General features: G+C 33.7%; 1 pseudogene; it reads right to left on the reverse strand.

Moving 5' to 3' along the window:
- LOC104738127 overlaps positions 1 to 6370 on the reverse strand; it is a 10042-nt pseudogene extending 3672 nt beyond the window's left edge.

Raw genomic sequence — 12657 nt, forward strand, 5'->3', positions numbered from 1 at the left:
AAAAAAAAAAGATCATCCAGTTAGAAGCAGGAAAATTAAAGAAACCATCTAGGTGTCAGATCTTTTCTACTAGAGCAATCATTACAGCAGAGCAAATATTGCACGTCAAAGGCAAAACACCACACCAAGAGGGACACACACTTCAATGGCAGATAGATTATTAAAAATATGACTGCACCTATAGGGTATCATGTGACTACCTAAGATTGTACAACAAGAGAACACAAATTAGTTTTAATTCAACAGTAATTGTGTTAAAATATGACTGCACCTATAGGGTATGATCTCCTTCTCATCAGGTGACACCCAGTTGTATTTGTCACCAGTCCCTGACCGACCAAGAATTAAAACTGGGTTTGATACAATATGCACCTGGCCTGCAACATGACAAGCTGTCAAAGCTTGATCACCTGTTATCATCACCTGGAATCATGAAAGAAGGTTAAGACATCCAATATATTTAATTAATAAGATTATATGAGCATACTGCAAAAAACTAAGACATAAAGACAGAAAACGGAAATCAAAGAACCAAAATCTATAATCTATACTATTATATTTTTTTGATGGAATAATGAGATAGCTGCTTTACGGGTAATTTGTACCAAATAGAAAAGGAACACCGAGTAGAAAAGGAACTGAATTAATTACTGGTAGTGATAGAAGGTCCACTTATCTATGTGTTTGTGCATTATAGGATAGACAGCATGACTTACCAAATCATGGGATGAATTTTTCAACTCCAAGAGAACGGTGGCTGAATCTGCTCTAATGGGGCAGTTGAAGACCTATGATGCATTGGTTAAAGCCATTATGAACCAATGTTGATACCAGACATCGATTACAGTACAAATCTATATAAGAGCATAAAGCATTCATGCCATTACCGCAAACCCAGCAAAAGTAAGGTCACTCTCAACAACATCTCTTTCCATGTCCCTAGCTTCACTGACCTGGTTATCATCATATAAGATACGTGTAAAGTACAACTTAAAAGCATGTGGGCAGCAGCTTGCATAATCCAGAACAACACGATGCTGGCTATTTATATTGTTAACTACAAACAGAACAAATCAAGAGACATGACAAGTGCAAAAGCAGATAGCAGACTTAAGAAACCCTAACTTCTAACATAAATTTAGGTTGTACGATAAAGATTCACACACAGACCTCAACAGATGAGCAGTGAAATTCTGTAAGGTATATTACTGAAAGGTTTCTAGGTAAAATGATATTCATCAAATTTTTTCACTTTCATGAGATGATGAGAGCATGGGTAATTACCATCATATCAGGAAGTCGTTTATATGCAAGGGCTAGAACCCGAGATCCTTGGCGTGTGTATCTCTTATATGTTTCGATATATTGTGCTGGCACATCCACAAGCCTATCTTGGATGGTCTCTGGCGCACCCTGAAAAATAAGTTATATATAAGCATCCAACATTTGGATATACGGATAAAAAATTTGGTCTACAAGAATGATATATTAAGCAGACCTTCACAAACACCAAATACTCCTCCTGAATACGAACGATAACTGACATTCTCTTCAGATGTGAAGCAAAATGGTATCTCTGCATAATCTGCACTGAGTTGCCGTTTCCTCTGCAGAGGATTAACAGATAACAATAAGAAAAAGCTTCTTAATATGTGCGGAGAACGCTCTTCAAACAATAACAAAAAAAATTACCAACTTTCTGGCTTATGCAAGCAAAATTTTCGAGGTTAAATAGAAATAAAATTGTAAGCTATTTAGAGAATGACCATTAAGGCATATATCATATCAGCTTCAAAGAAAGTGATAGATACGCAATATGCCCACAGAATGAGGAGTCAAATAAAATTAAAGCAGAGACTAAAGTGTCATCCCCCACGTGATGCAAATACTATAAGCTATCATTTTTAAACTTTACTTCCCATAATCCACAATCCACAATTAGGCATAATCTTTTCATATACACTGTCCAATCTAAACGCCAGAATATGCCTTTCTAGGAAGAGAAAACCATTAAGTGAACCTCGCAACATCAACATTTATGTGGAAAGTAATATTTTAAAATGCAGTAAGCATCTTTTTATTAGTTCTTGTTTTAAAAAGCAATATGGATTGTATTCCCAAGGCTACATAGCCCCAATAGACAAAAAAAATCAGAACAATAGTATAAGGGATCAATAATTACCTTCTAGGCAAGGCCTTTTCATCAGCTTTGTAACTCCAGTCAATTCCTTTAAGTGCAGCCTTCTCAAGTGGATCACCAACCTGTGAGTATTGGAAAACAGAGTAAGACATGCAGATTTTTAAATGATGATTCGTAATGCAAAAGCAAATTACAAGCAGTTTCAGAAAGATGCCTATTAGTAAATGTATCATTATCACATGCGGACTCGTACATTAAGATTCATTTCAAACTTTCTGAAGAAATAAGTAAACTACATAAAAATCGGATATCAGAAATATAACCAAACATGTGTGCAAAGATCAAAATGGTCACAATAATGAAGTTTCTCACAGCCAAAAAAACAGGGAAAGCAGCAAAATCGATACCAGGAAATTGAGTTTTTCGACATCAAAAAGGAAAAGAAATTGTATTTCTCATACCAGCTTGTTGTCTACAAAGACCAAGGCATGACAAGAAGCCAAAATCTCCAATGTGCGTACAGGAACCTTGCTCATATCAGTCTCTGCTTCTTCACAATTAGACAATCCCCCAACTCCTCGGAACTCCTATGTAGAGGCAACAATAATGAATTGATCATAAGCAAAATCAAGCAGGCATATATGCAGAACCTTTCACTTGACCTTACCATGTCATCTGACGTGAGTGTACCAGTCTTATCGAAACAACACAGATCAACCTGTCAGCAAAAAAAGGAAAGTGTGACACTAGTAAGACAACAGTACAATCAGGAACAAATACTCATTCCTTAAAAGAGTGCTTAACATCTAGAGTACTTAAGACCAGCAAATAGCCAAATGAGGCACAATAGATAATACCTTCCCAGCAAAAGGGATCCTAAAAGGCTCTGTGCAAAATATTCCACGTCGTGCAAGAGCAATTAATGATGTATTAACAGCAATGGATAACTCCATAGGCAATTCCGGTGGGATCACTGAGGTGATGATGAGTGAACAGCCTAGCAAAAGCTTATATTTGCTCCTTGTAGGATCCTCGAGACCCTGCACAGAAGTTTCCTCAGCACTAGTATAGAGACATATTTATTTGATAAGAACCACAAAAAAATATTACCATACCTTTACAAGAACATAACCCGCAGCTATCACGGCAAATACCACTAGAAATAATATGAACAGACCACTCTCCCAGCTGTTTGCAGTCACCTAATTTTTTTACCACAGATCAGAACAATCAAGATTCTCAAGCATGCTGAAATGAAACAACAATAAAGGAAAGATCTCTAACCCTTTCTGTAGAAAACAAAATTGTCCTCATTAGTTTTCCTTGGCTCGTCTCAAATCCAGTTCGGAGAACAACAGCTAGACAACCACCATCAGGGGTTTTCAGAGAGAAGGACTGACCAAAAACATTAATCAGTATAAAACAGAATTTGGAGAAAGCACGAAAGAAGAAACGGTTGATATTGCTGAGATGGAATACCTTGTCAGGTGAATGTTGCAAGATTTTAGTACCGCCAAATAAAACATGATTCTTATCCCTTTTGATCGATAATTTTTCATCAGATCCTACGCCAACAGTTGGAACCTATAATAGCCATCATATAATCAGTGAAACATAGGTCACTAACCTACAGAAGTCAGGTCACAACACATATGGACATTCTAATGTACGGGTTAAGCAATATCACTATCATGGACTAAGTATTGTTCACTAGTTAATAATGATAATTCAGAGTTAAAAAGAAATATACTGGAACCTATTACACATCGTGAGAGAAACTGCTGATGCGATAATAAGAATGGCAAGTAAGATGACAAAAACCAAATTACTGTATATGCAATGTTATAATTCAGAACTACTAAAATCTCAAAGTCCAGAGAGCAGAATTTCAAGAGAAGCCATATAACAAGCAAAGAGTATTTTAAGGAAAAAGTACCTTCCATTGGGGAGTTGACTCGCCTGTCAAAATGGCTTCATTTACAATAGCACTTCCTACCAGTAAAAGCATGTCTGCTGGTACTGTCTTATCCTCTCCTCCAGTATGAGTTGAAGGTCGCCCAATGGACACAACATCTCCTGGAAGCAGATCTGTACCTAAGAGCTTCACCCACCTAAAATTTGACTTATTTAGACACATCAGTAATACAAAAACGACCATTTATGGTGTACAATGGTGTTATTCAGTTACATACTTCCCGCATCGATACACCATCACGGTCTGACTGTCCACCCTAACACGTCTTAGGTCGGTTAATGTCTTCAAGCGGCTTTTGGCCATTGTTGACTCGAACATGAAAAGCATGAATAGTGTGAACACACTGTAGTACCAAAATTCATCCAAGCACCAAAGACCCACACAGAAAACCTGCAAAATGAGGAAGAAGCACAATGCGTAAAGCCACAATAAATACAAAAAAAAGAGCTTTAAGATACGTGCATTGTCAAGTAAACAACACCTGAAATACAAAAAATGGTTCCATGCAGTTTTCTTTCATTAGCTTCTGGAATGTAGGTTGCGGATAATCAAATCTGCAAGACACAAATATATAGTATCAAGCAAGATAAAAGAACAACAAACTTTGAATATTTACATTGAGAAATGTTTTAATAGAGGTAAGTTAAACACAATAAAAGAAAAACAGAATGCACAAATTAAGAGACGATCGGAAAAATTGCCAATAGAATATAAACCTCAATAATCTACGTTACAGCGAACAAGTGATAGATAAATGTAAAGGAAAAATTACAAGGCAACTTACACATTCCTTCCCCACTTCTCAGTGGCAGCGGCAACTTTAGCTTCAGTACCATGACCAGTACATTTCAAATAATGACCAAATGTTTCCTTTGTGGGGTAAGGAAGCTTGGAAAAGGCTCCTAGCTCTCTTGAGTAAATAAAACGCTGCTTCCGGAAGTCAAAGAAAATTTCTTCCAGGTCTCCCGAGGATGCCGAACCTGTCATCTGCAAACAGCAAAAGACTTAAAACTGTTAAAAACATGAGGAGTACTGATAAAATCAAGCATTTCTAGGCCATAGAGAATTCAAATAGTATAGGGCTTTAATTCATTAAATTTTTCTGTACTATGGCTACCACTACAAAAAAAGGCTACCACTACCATGACATAGTATTCGTTGTTAAGGGAGGAAGAACACTCAACTTGCATACATCATGAGAACCAACGAGAAACACAGAAAACATAAGGCTAGCTATCACTATAAAAAGCCAAACCATTCATGGAGACTACTTTGGTGACAACTTAACTATTACACATAAAACATAGAATGAACTTACTTGGCTACGAAAATGAAGAGGCACAACTTCTTTAGAGCCAGAAAATTTGGCTGGGGTAACTTTACATGCATCAGCCTGGTCGATACTGTTAACCTGTTGATTCAATACAGAGACACAGGGCCAATCAATACCTGTAACTCAGGATTCATCCGTTAAAGAAAGCAACGCTAAGAGTACTGCAGGGTTTTTTACCTTACTAAAGTGGACAAAACACTTGAAATCGACAGACCAGGCAGTGAAAAGCAAGACTAAGATGTGAGTAGCAGCAAGAGCACCAAACGCAATGAAAGCATCAGTGAAGTCTATGCTGGGCACGATCGTAGTCAACCATAGTGAATAGAGAATCGCAAAAGGCCAAACGTCCAAACGCCACACCCAGTGTTTCTTCCTACACAAATCAACCTTCTCCACTACCTTCCCTCCCACGCGAAAGGTCGACATCTCAAAAAAAACCAAAAACCTGAAGTTCGATTGACCTGCACAACGTTACACTAATCGCATCCCACAATAACAAATCGAAACCACACAAAATCGCGCAAAAGAAGATAAAATTGCATAGAAAAATCTCACAACCCTAATGAGAGAAGAATCGATTGTGAAGCAGATCTACTAAGTGGGAGAGGGAGAGAGACGAACCTTGAAATTGGAATAATAGCCTTGAAATGAGAGAGATGTAAACTAGGGTTTTCCAATCTCACATGCTCAGAGATGATAAGATCGAATCACGGCGAAACCCACAAAAAAGGAATCGCACTCCGTTAGATTGAACCACGAATCACGATTGATGATGAATCGGGCTTATTTACTAGCCGCTTCGATTTGCGTTCGTAGACTTCCCTTTGTTACTGTATAATCATAAATTTTATTTATTTATCTATTTATTTCTACTTCTTTTCTAGAAAATTGATTATTAGTACTTAAATTTATCAATTAGACCATCTCCACCTTTATCAATTAGACCATCTCCACCAGAGCAATTCATATAAGTTACTCATAATTAAAATAATAATATAATTAATATTAAACTAAACAAAACAACACACTAAGAATTTTAAACAAAACAATCTTCCACTAGAGAACCCTATCAATGTTTCTTAAACTAAAAAATCAAAAGAAAGAAATAAAGAAGAAGAAAAATGTTAAATGTTTTATAATGATGAAAGAAGCTATTTTTTTTGGCAGAATCTGAATCAAAAACAAGCAAAACACATATATAGACCATACATTGAGAAAGCAAGAGATGCATGAAAATAGGATTGAGAATGAACGAGAAAGAAGGTGTTGACTTGTTCGATGTGGTCTGACTTGCCTGAGATGTTGGGTTGGTGTGGTCTGACTTGCCTGCCTTTTTCGAAACATCAATGGAGGCTTGGCGTCGACGATTGAGCTACTTCTCTCTACCAGTAGACTTCAATAGTTCCTCGCAACACCATGATCACTAGTCATGTCAGAATTGGAACTAGTAGGAAGCTGATTACTGAAAAAGAAAGACAACCAATATTGTAAAAGTATTAAACAACAAGCTAAGAAGATGAGGATAGATAAAGATCAACTAGGCTCAAAGTGCGTAAGAGAGAGCATTTATGTGATGAAGACGGCTAAGCATTTCAACTTCAGCCAAGAACTCTTGGCTACCTTGATGGTCATCTATCTTCAATACTTTAACTGCTACATTAGTTCCATCATCGAAAGTTATTAGCAGCTTTCACTATTTCGCTTGCTGTGAACGTTTTTGCAGAGAGAGTAAGCAGAGCAATTGCCACCGGCTTTTTCTTCTTGATTCTGCAGAGACAAAACAGTTAGCCACCAGCAATAAACCAGAGCTTATCTCTCCCAATAAATCAACGCATCAACAAAAACAATCACCTTGCAGAGATTATCATCGCTTCCAGATAAAATCACATTTCGTTGATCAGGGGATATAGAAGTATCAATAACAGTCAAACGCAATCCCCATCATGCAGTAAGTAAGCCGTTGCCACTCTCTTTGGATAGAACTTGGATTGGCTTCACCATTGCCACTCTTAAAAGGAATATGACACAAATATTTTTTTTGTTTTGTAATTGACCTCCCTAAATTTATTTCTTGGGTCCGCCACTGGCCATACCACAAGCCACACAACCTTGAAGCAAACTGGACATAAGCATTGTAATTTCGTAAAAGAACAGTCTCAAAGACGAAACTCTAAAATAAAAACCAACCGTTAACTATCAAATCCCTTCGGTGAAAACCTAGTCCTAGATTAGGTCGAAGATTAGATATTAATTGTATTCTTCTGAAAATTCCTTTTGACTATATCAATGTAAAATTAGGATAAATATTAATGTAAGATAAGCCAAATATATAATGGGCTACAGTGAGCACTACACGTCAACATTGGCTTTTGAGAATGCTTCTCAATTAATTTATAGGAAATTTAGTTAAATTTTATTAATTATTTTTTTTTGGAAAATACATAGATGATATTTTTAGTTAAAAAGGTTATTTACATTCTTGTTTTCTGCCAACTAAACTAATTTGTATTGCTACATTTTAAATTCTATTTAATGCTAATGATAACATAGTGGAGTGATCTTCAATTGCTAATCACTAAATTTTTTACCAAAATATTGAATATTGCCAAGTTAAAAATGAGAGAGTAAATCAATTGGCTTTGTTTATACTTTTTACGATGGCTGCTGTTACCGAGTTTTCAAAATACACTAGGATAGTGTCCGTTCTACGCTGCAGGATTGTTTTTTGTATTGTTTTATTTTAATAATATTAAGGATATTTTTTTTATGGTGTTTGTAATTAAAAATCATTATTATTATTGACAATTTTTCTTGGTAATAATTTGTTTTTAGGTTTTTTTATTATTTGTTTTTGGTTATTTTTTATTTTATTATTGTAATGAAATTATAGACTAAAATCAAATTTGTTTTTTCTTGTATTATGATGCATTAGAGCACCATTATTATTGTTTAGCTTAGTCGCTTATAAAACCTATGAACTTTATCAATCCTAAATTTCCAAATATAGAAACATGTACAGGCAGAAATTTTAACAGCCTCTCCTTATATAGGTAATGAGTACAAATCAATGTTAAAAGTAACCATACTTGGAATATACCCTATATGCAAATCAGAAAATGCAACAAAAACAAACATACAGACTAATGTTATTTAGTAAATAGCTAGGATATGTGCAGTATTTTTTTGTAGGATGTGTTTAAAACTAATCAAGTAAACAATATTGGTCTTTCAATCTCTAACACTTAACAAACTAATGTTATTTAGTCTAGAATCATGGTCCATTACATACTCTTCTTTTGAGAGAAGCAAGAGGATTAGTAGCTCTCTTAGAGAGTTCATACAAAACTGTTATGAGTAAAAAATTATGAATATTTCATGAAAATTTTGAAACAAGATATATATAAGAAGCAAGGGGGCCAATGGTACTCACCTCTATTACCTTTTCACCAAATCCGGGTTCAAACTAATTCTCTCTCAAAGACGTACGTATAATATGTTATGATGTAAAGTATATATATATATTATTTTATAAAATAAATGTCTTGTACAGTGAATCATTATATTTTTTTTCTTATGTTTTTAGTGTATGTGTATAACTTTGTACAAATAATTAATTTGTCTTTATATTGTAATATATGTGTATATTTTCATCCACTATCACACTTAATAAAACATCTTCCGTTCAAGATATTTATGATGCACAACTATAGTTTGAATTGTACTGGAAATATTTAGCATAGAGTTTCATTTTCTAAAATTATTTTTATCAATTAGATGACATAGTTATTGTATATAAGTTGTATAATTATTGTTTTGTATACATAATTTAGTGTTATTGTATTATCCACTAAATGTTATCATAATCTAAACAACAAGTGAAAGCCAAACTTAAAGGCCCAATAAAAAACATGGAGAGTCTCCAAAACACGAAGTAACAACTCACACATGTGTCAGGCACTCAGGCCTGAAGCAGAGACATAATTTCATCCTCTTCGTCTCTCTTCAACTACCTCACACCAAAACATGTATTGACTCTCACCACATACTTTTAACTATATCTCCTCGTTGTAGCTTTCCAACGGCGTTCATACTCTTACTTCTCATTATCTTTCTATTTCCAGAGATAATTTTTATCTGTGAAGCCGTGTGCTTTACAGTATCTCTTACCGGATTCAAAGTTTGTCTACGAAGAAATACAAAGCAACATCATCGCTTTGGCTGATATTTTTCTTATCTCCAATGAACATCTAATATTCCAATCTTTCTTATTGTCTCCGTTAAGGTAAAGTATTTTGGAANAGAAAATGCAACAAAAACAAACATACAGACTAATGTTATTTAGTAAATAGCTAGGATATGTGCAGTATTTTTTTGTAGGATGTGTTTAAAACTAATCAAGTAAACAATATTGGTCTTTCAATCTCTAACACTTAACAAACTAATGTTATTTAGTCTAGAATCATGGTCCATTACATACTCTTCTTTTGAGAGAAGCAAGAGGATTAGTAGCTCTCTTAGAGAGTTCATACAAAACTGTTATGAGTAAAAAATTATGAATATTTCATGAAAATTTTGAAACAAGATATATATAAGAAGCAAGGGGGCCAATGGTACTCACCTCTATTACCTTTTCACCAAATCCGGGTTCAAACTAATTCTCTCTCAAAGACGTACGTATAATATGTTATGATGTAAAGTATATATATATATTATTTTATAAAATAAATGTCTTGTACAGTGAATCATTATATTTTTTTTCTTATGTTTTTAGTGTATGTGTATAACTTTGTACAAATAATTAATTTGTCTTTATATTGTAATATATGTGTATATTTTCATCCACTATCACACTTAATAAAACATCTTCCGTTCAAGATATTTATGATGCACAACTATAGTTTGAATTGTACTGGAAATATTTAGCATAGAGTTTCATTTTCTAAAATTATTTTTATCAATTAGATGACATAGTTATTGTATATAAGTTGTATNTTTTTTCTTGTATTATGATGCATTAGAGCACCATTATTATTGTTTAGCTTAGTCGCTTATAAAACCTATGAACTTTATCAATCCTAAATTTCCAAATATAGAAACATGTACAGGCAGAAATTTTAACAGCCTCTCCTTATATAGGTAATGAGTACAAATCAATGTTAAAAGTAACCATACTTGGAATATACCCTATATGCAAATCAGAAAATGCAACAAAAACAAACATACAGACTAATGTTATTTAGTAAATAGCTAGGATATGTGCAGTATTTTTTTGTAGGATGTGTTTAAAACTAATCAAGTAAACAATATTGGTCTTTCAATCTCTAACACTTAACAAACTAATGTTATTTAGTCTAGAATCATGGTCCATTACATACTCTTCTTTTGAGAGAAGCAAGAGGATTAGTAGCTCTCTTAGAGAGTTCATACAAAACTGTTATGAGTAAAAAATTATGAATATTTCATGAAAATTTTGAAACAAGATATATATAAGAAGCAAGGGGGCCAATGGTACTCACCTCTATTACCTTTTCACCAAATCCGGGTTCAAACTAATTCTCTCTCAAAGACGTACGTATAATATGTTATGATGTAAAGTATATATATATATTATTTTATAAAATAAATGTCTTGTACAGTGAATCATTATATTTTTTTTCTTATGTTTTTAGTGTATGTGTATAACTTTGTACAAATAATTAATTTGTCTTTATATTGTAATATATGTGTATATTTTCATCCACTATCACACTTAATAAAACATCTTCCGTTCAAGATATTTATGATGCACAACTATAGTTTGAATTGTACTGGAAATATTTAGCATAGAGTTTCATTTTCTAAAATTATTTTTATCAATTAGATGACATAGTTATTGTATATAAGTTGTATAATTATTGTTTTGTATACATAATTTAGTGTTATTGTATTATCCACTAAATGTTATCATAATCTAAACAACAAGTGAAAGCCAAACTTAAAGGCCCAATAAAAAACATGGAGAGTCTCCAAAACACGAAGTAACAACTCACACATGTGTCAGGCACTCAGGCCTGAAGCAGAGACATAATTTCATCCTCTTCGTCTCTCTTCAACTACCTCACACCAAAACATGTATTGACTCTCACCACATACTTTTAACTATATCTCCTCGTTGTAGCTTTCCAACGGCGTTCATACTCTTACTTCTCATTATCTTTCTATTTCCAGAGATAATTTTTATCTGTGAAGCCGTGTGCTTTACAGTATCTCTTACCGGATTCAAAGTTTGTCTACGAAGAAATACAAAGCAACATCATCGCTTTGGCTGATATTTTTCTTATCTCCAATGAACATCTAATATTCCAATCTTTCTTATTGTCTCCGTTAAGGTAAAGTATTTTGGAATAGAAAATGGAAAGTGATGTGGAGGGAAAGGAACAACAAACTTCACCGTAATTCTCACAAACTTTCAGATTCAATCTCCATAATCATCAGGTCAACAATAAAAAAATAGGATCTATGCTTTTCGATCTTAGATTCCGGGTTTGTTGAGACAACCATTTTTTCACCTATTTATGATTTAGCTTTCTACGATTTGAGCTATTTACTGGGCTTTTAATTATGAGTACAATTAGATTCATATATAATGGGATTTTGCTATTAGGCTTGGGCTACTTATTTTTAATGTAGCAAATGAATTAAAAAAAATGACATGGAAGGAGAGATGAATATTATTGGATATCAAAATTGAGCTGTATTAATTCTTATAATTTGATTAGCTACCTGTTTTGACTGAAGTGTCAGCTCTAGGATTCTCCAAAATGTTGAGGTGTCAACAATGGAAAGAAAGGCATTATGTTTTTATTGTATTGATGATATAAAGATCATCATGGAATCTCCATTGGTTATAAATGGGGTGTCCTCCCTAATTTTTTAATATTAGATTAAAGATATTCATTAAGAGAGAGAAATAAAATTATCTTTAGGAAGACATTTAAGACTCTACTGAAGACACTCTTAAACAATTTGTACTATTAAACAATTTAAACTATTGATCCCCTTTAATAAACTGAAAAAAAAAACCAATAAGTACTAGACATGACATATTTAAATGATCAGAAGAAAAAATGATCTACCATATACACGATTGTAAAAGCTAAGTCTGACACATTTAAGTAAATGTTTGAGGCAAAAATAAAATTCTACTAAATAATTTTGTACTGAATAATG

Source organism: Camelina sativa, chromosome 13 (assembly GCF_000633955.1).
Source record: "Camelina sativa cultivar DH55 chromosome 13, Cs, whole genome shotgun sequence".
Lineage (NCBI taxonomy): Eukaryota > Viridiplantae > Streptophyta > Magnoliopsida > Brassicales > Brassicaceae > Camelina > Camelina sativa.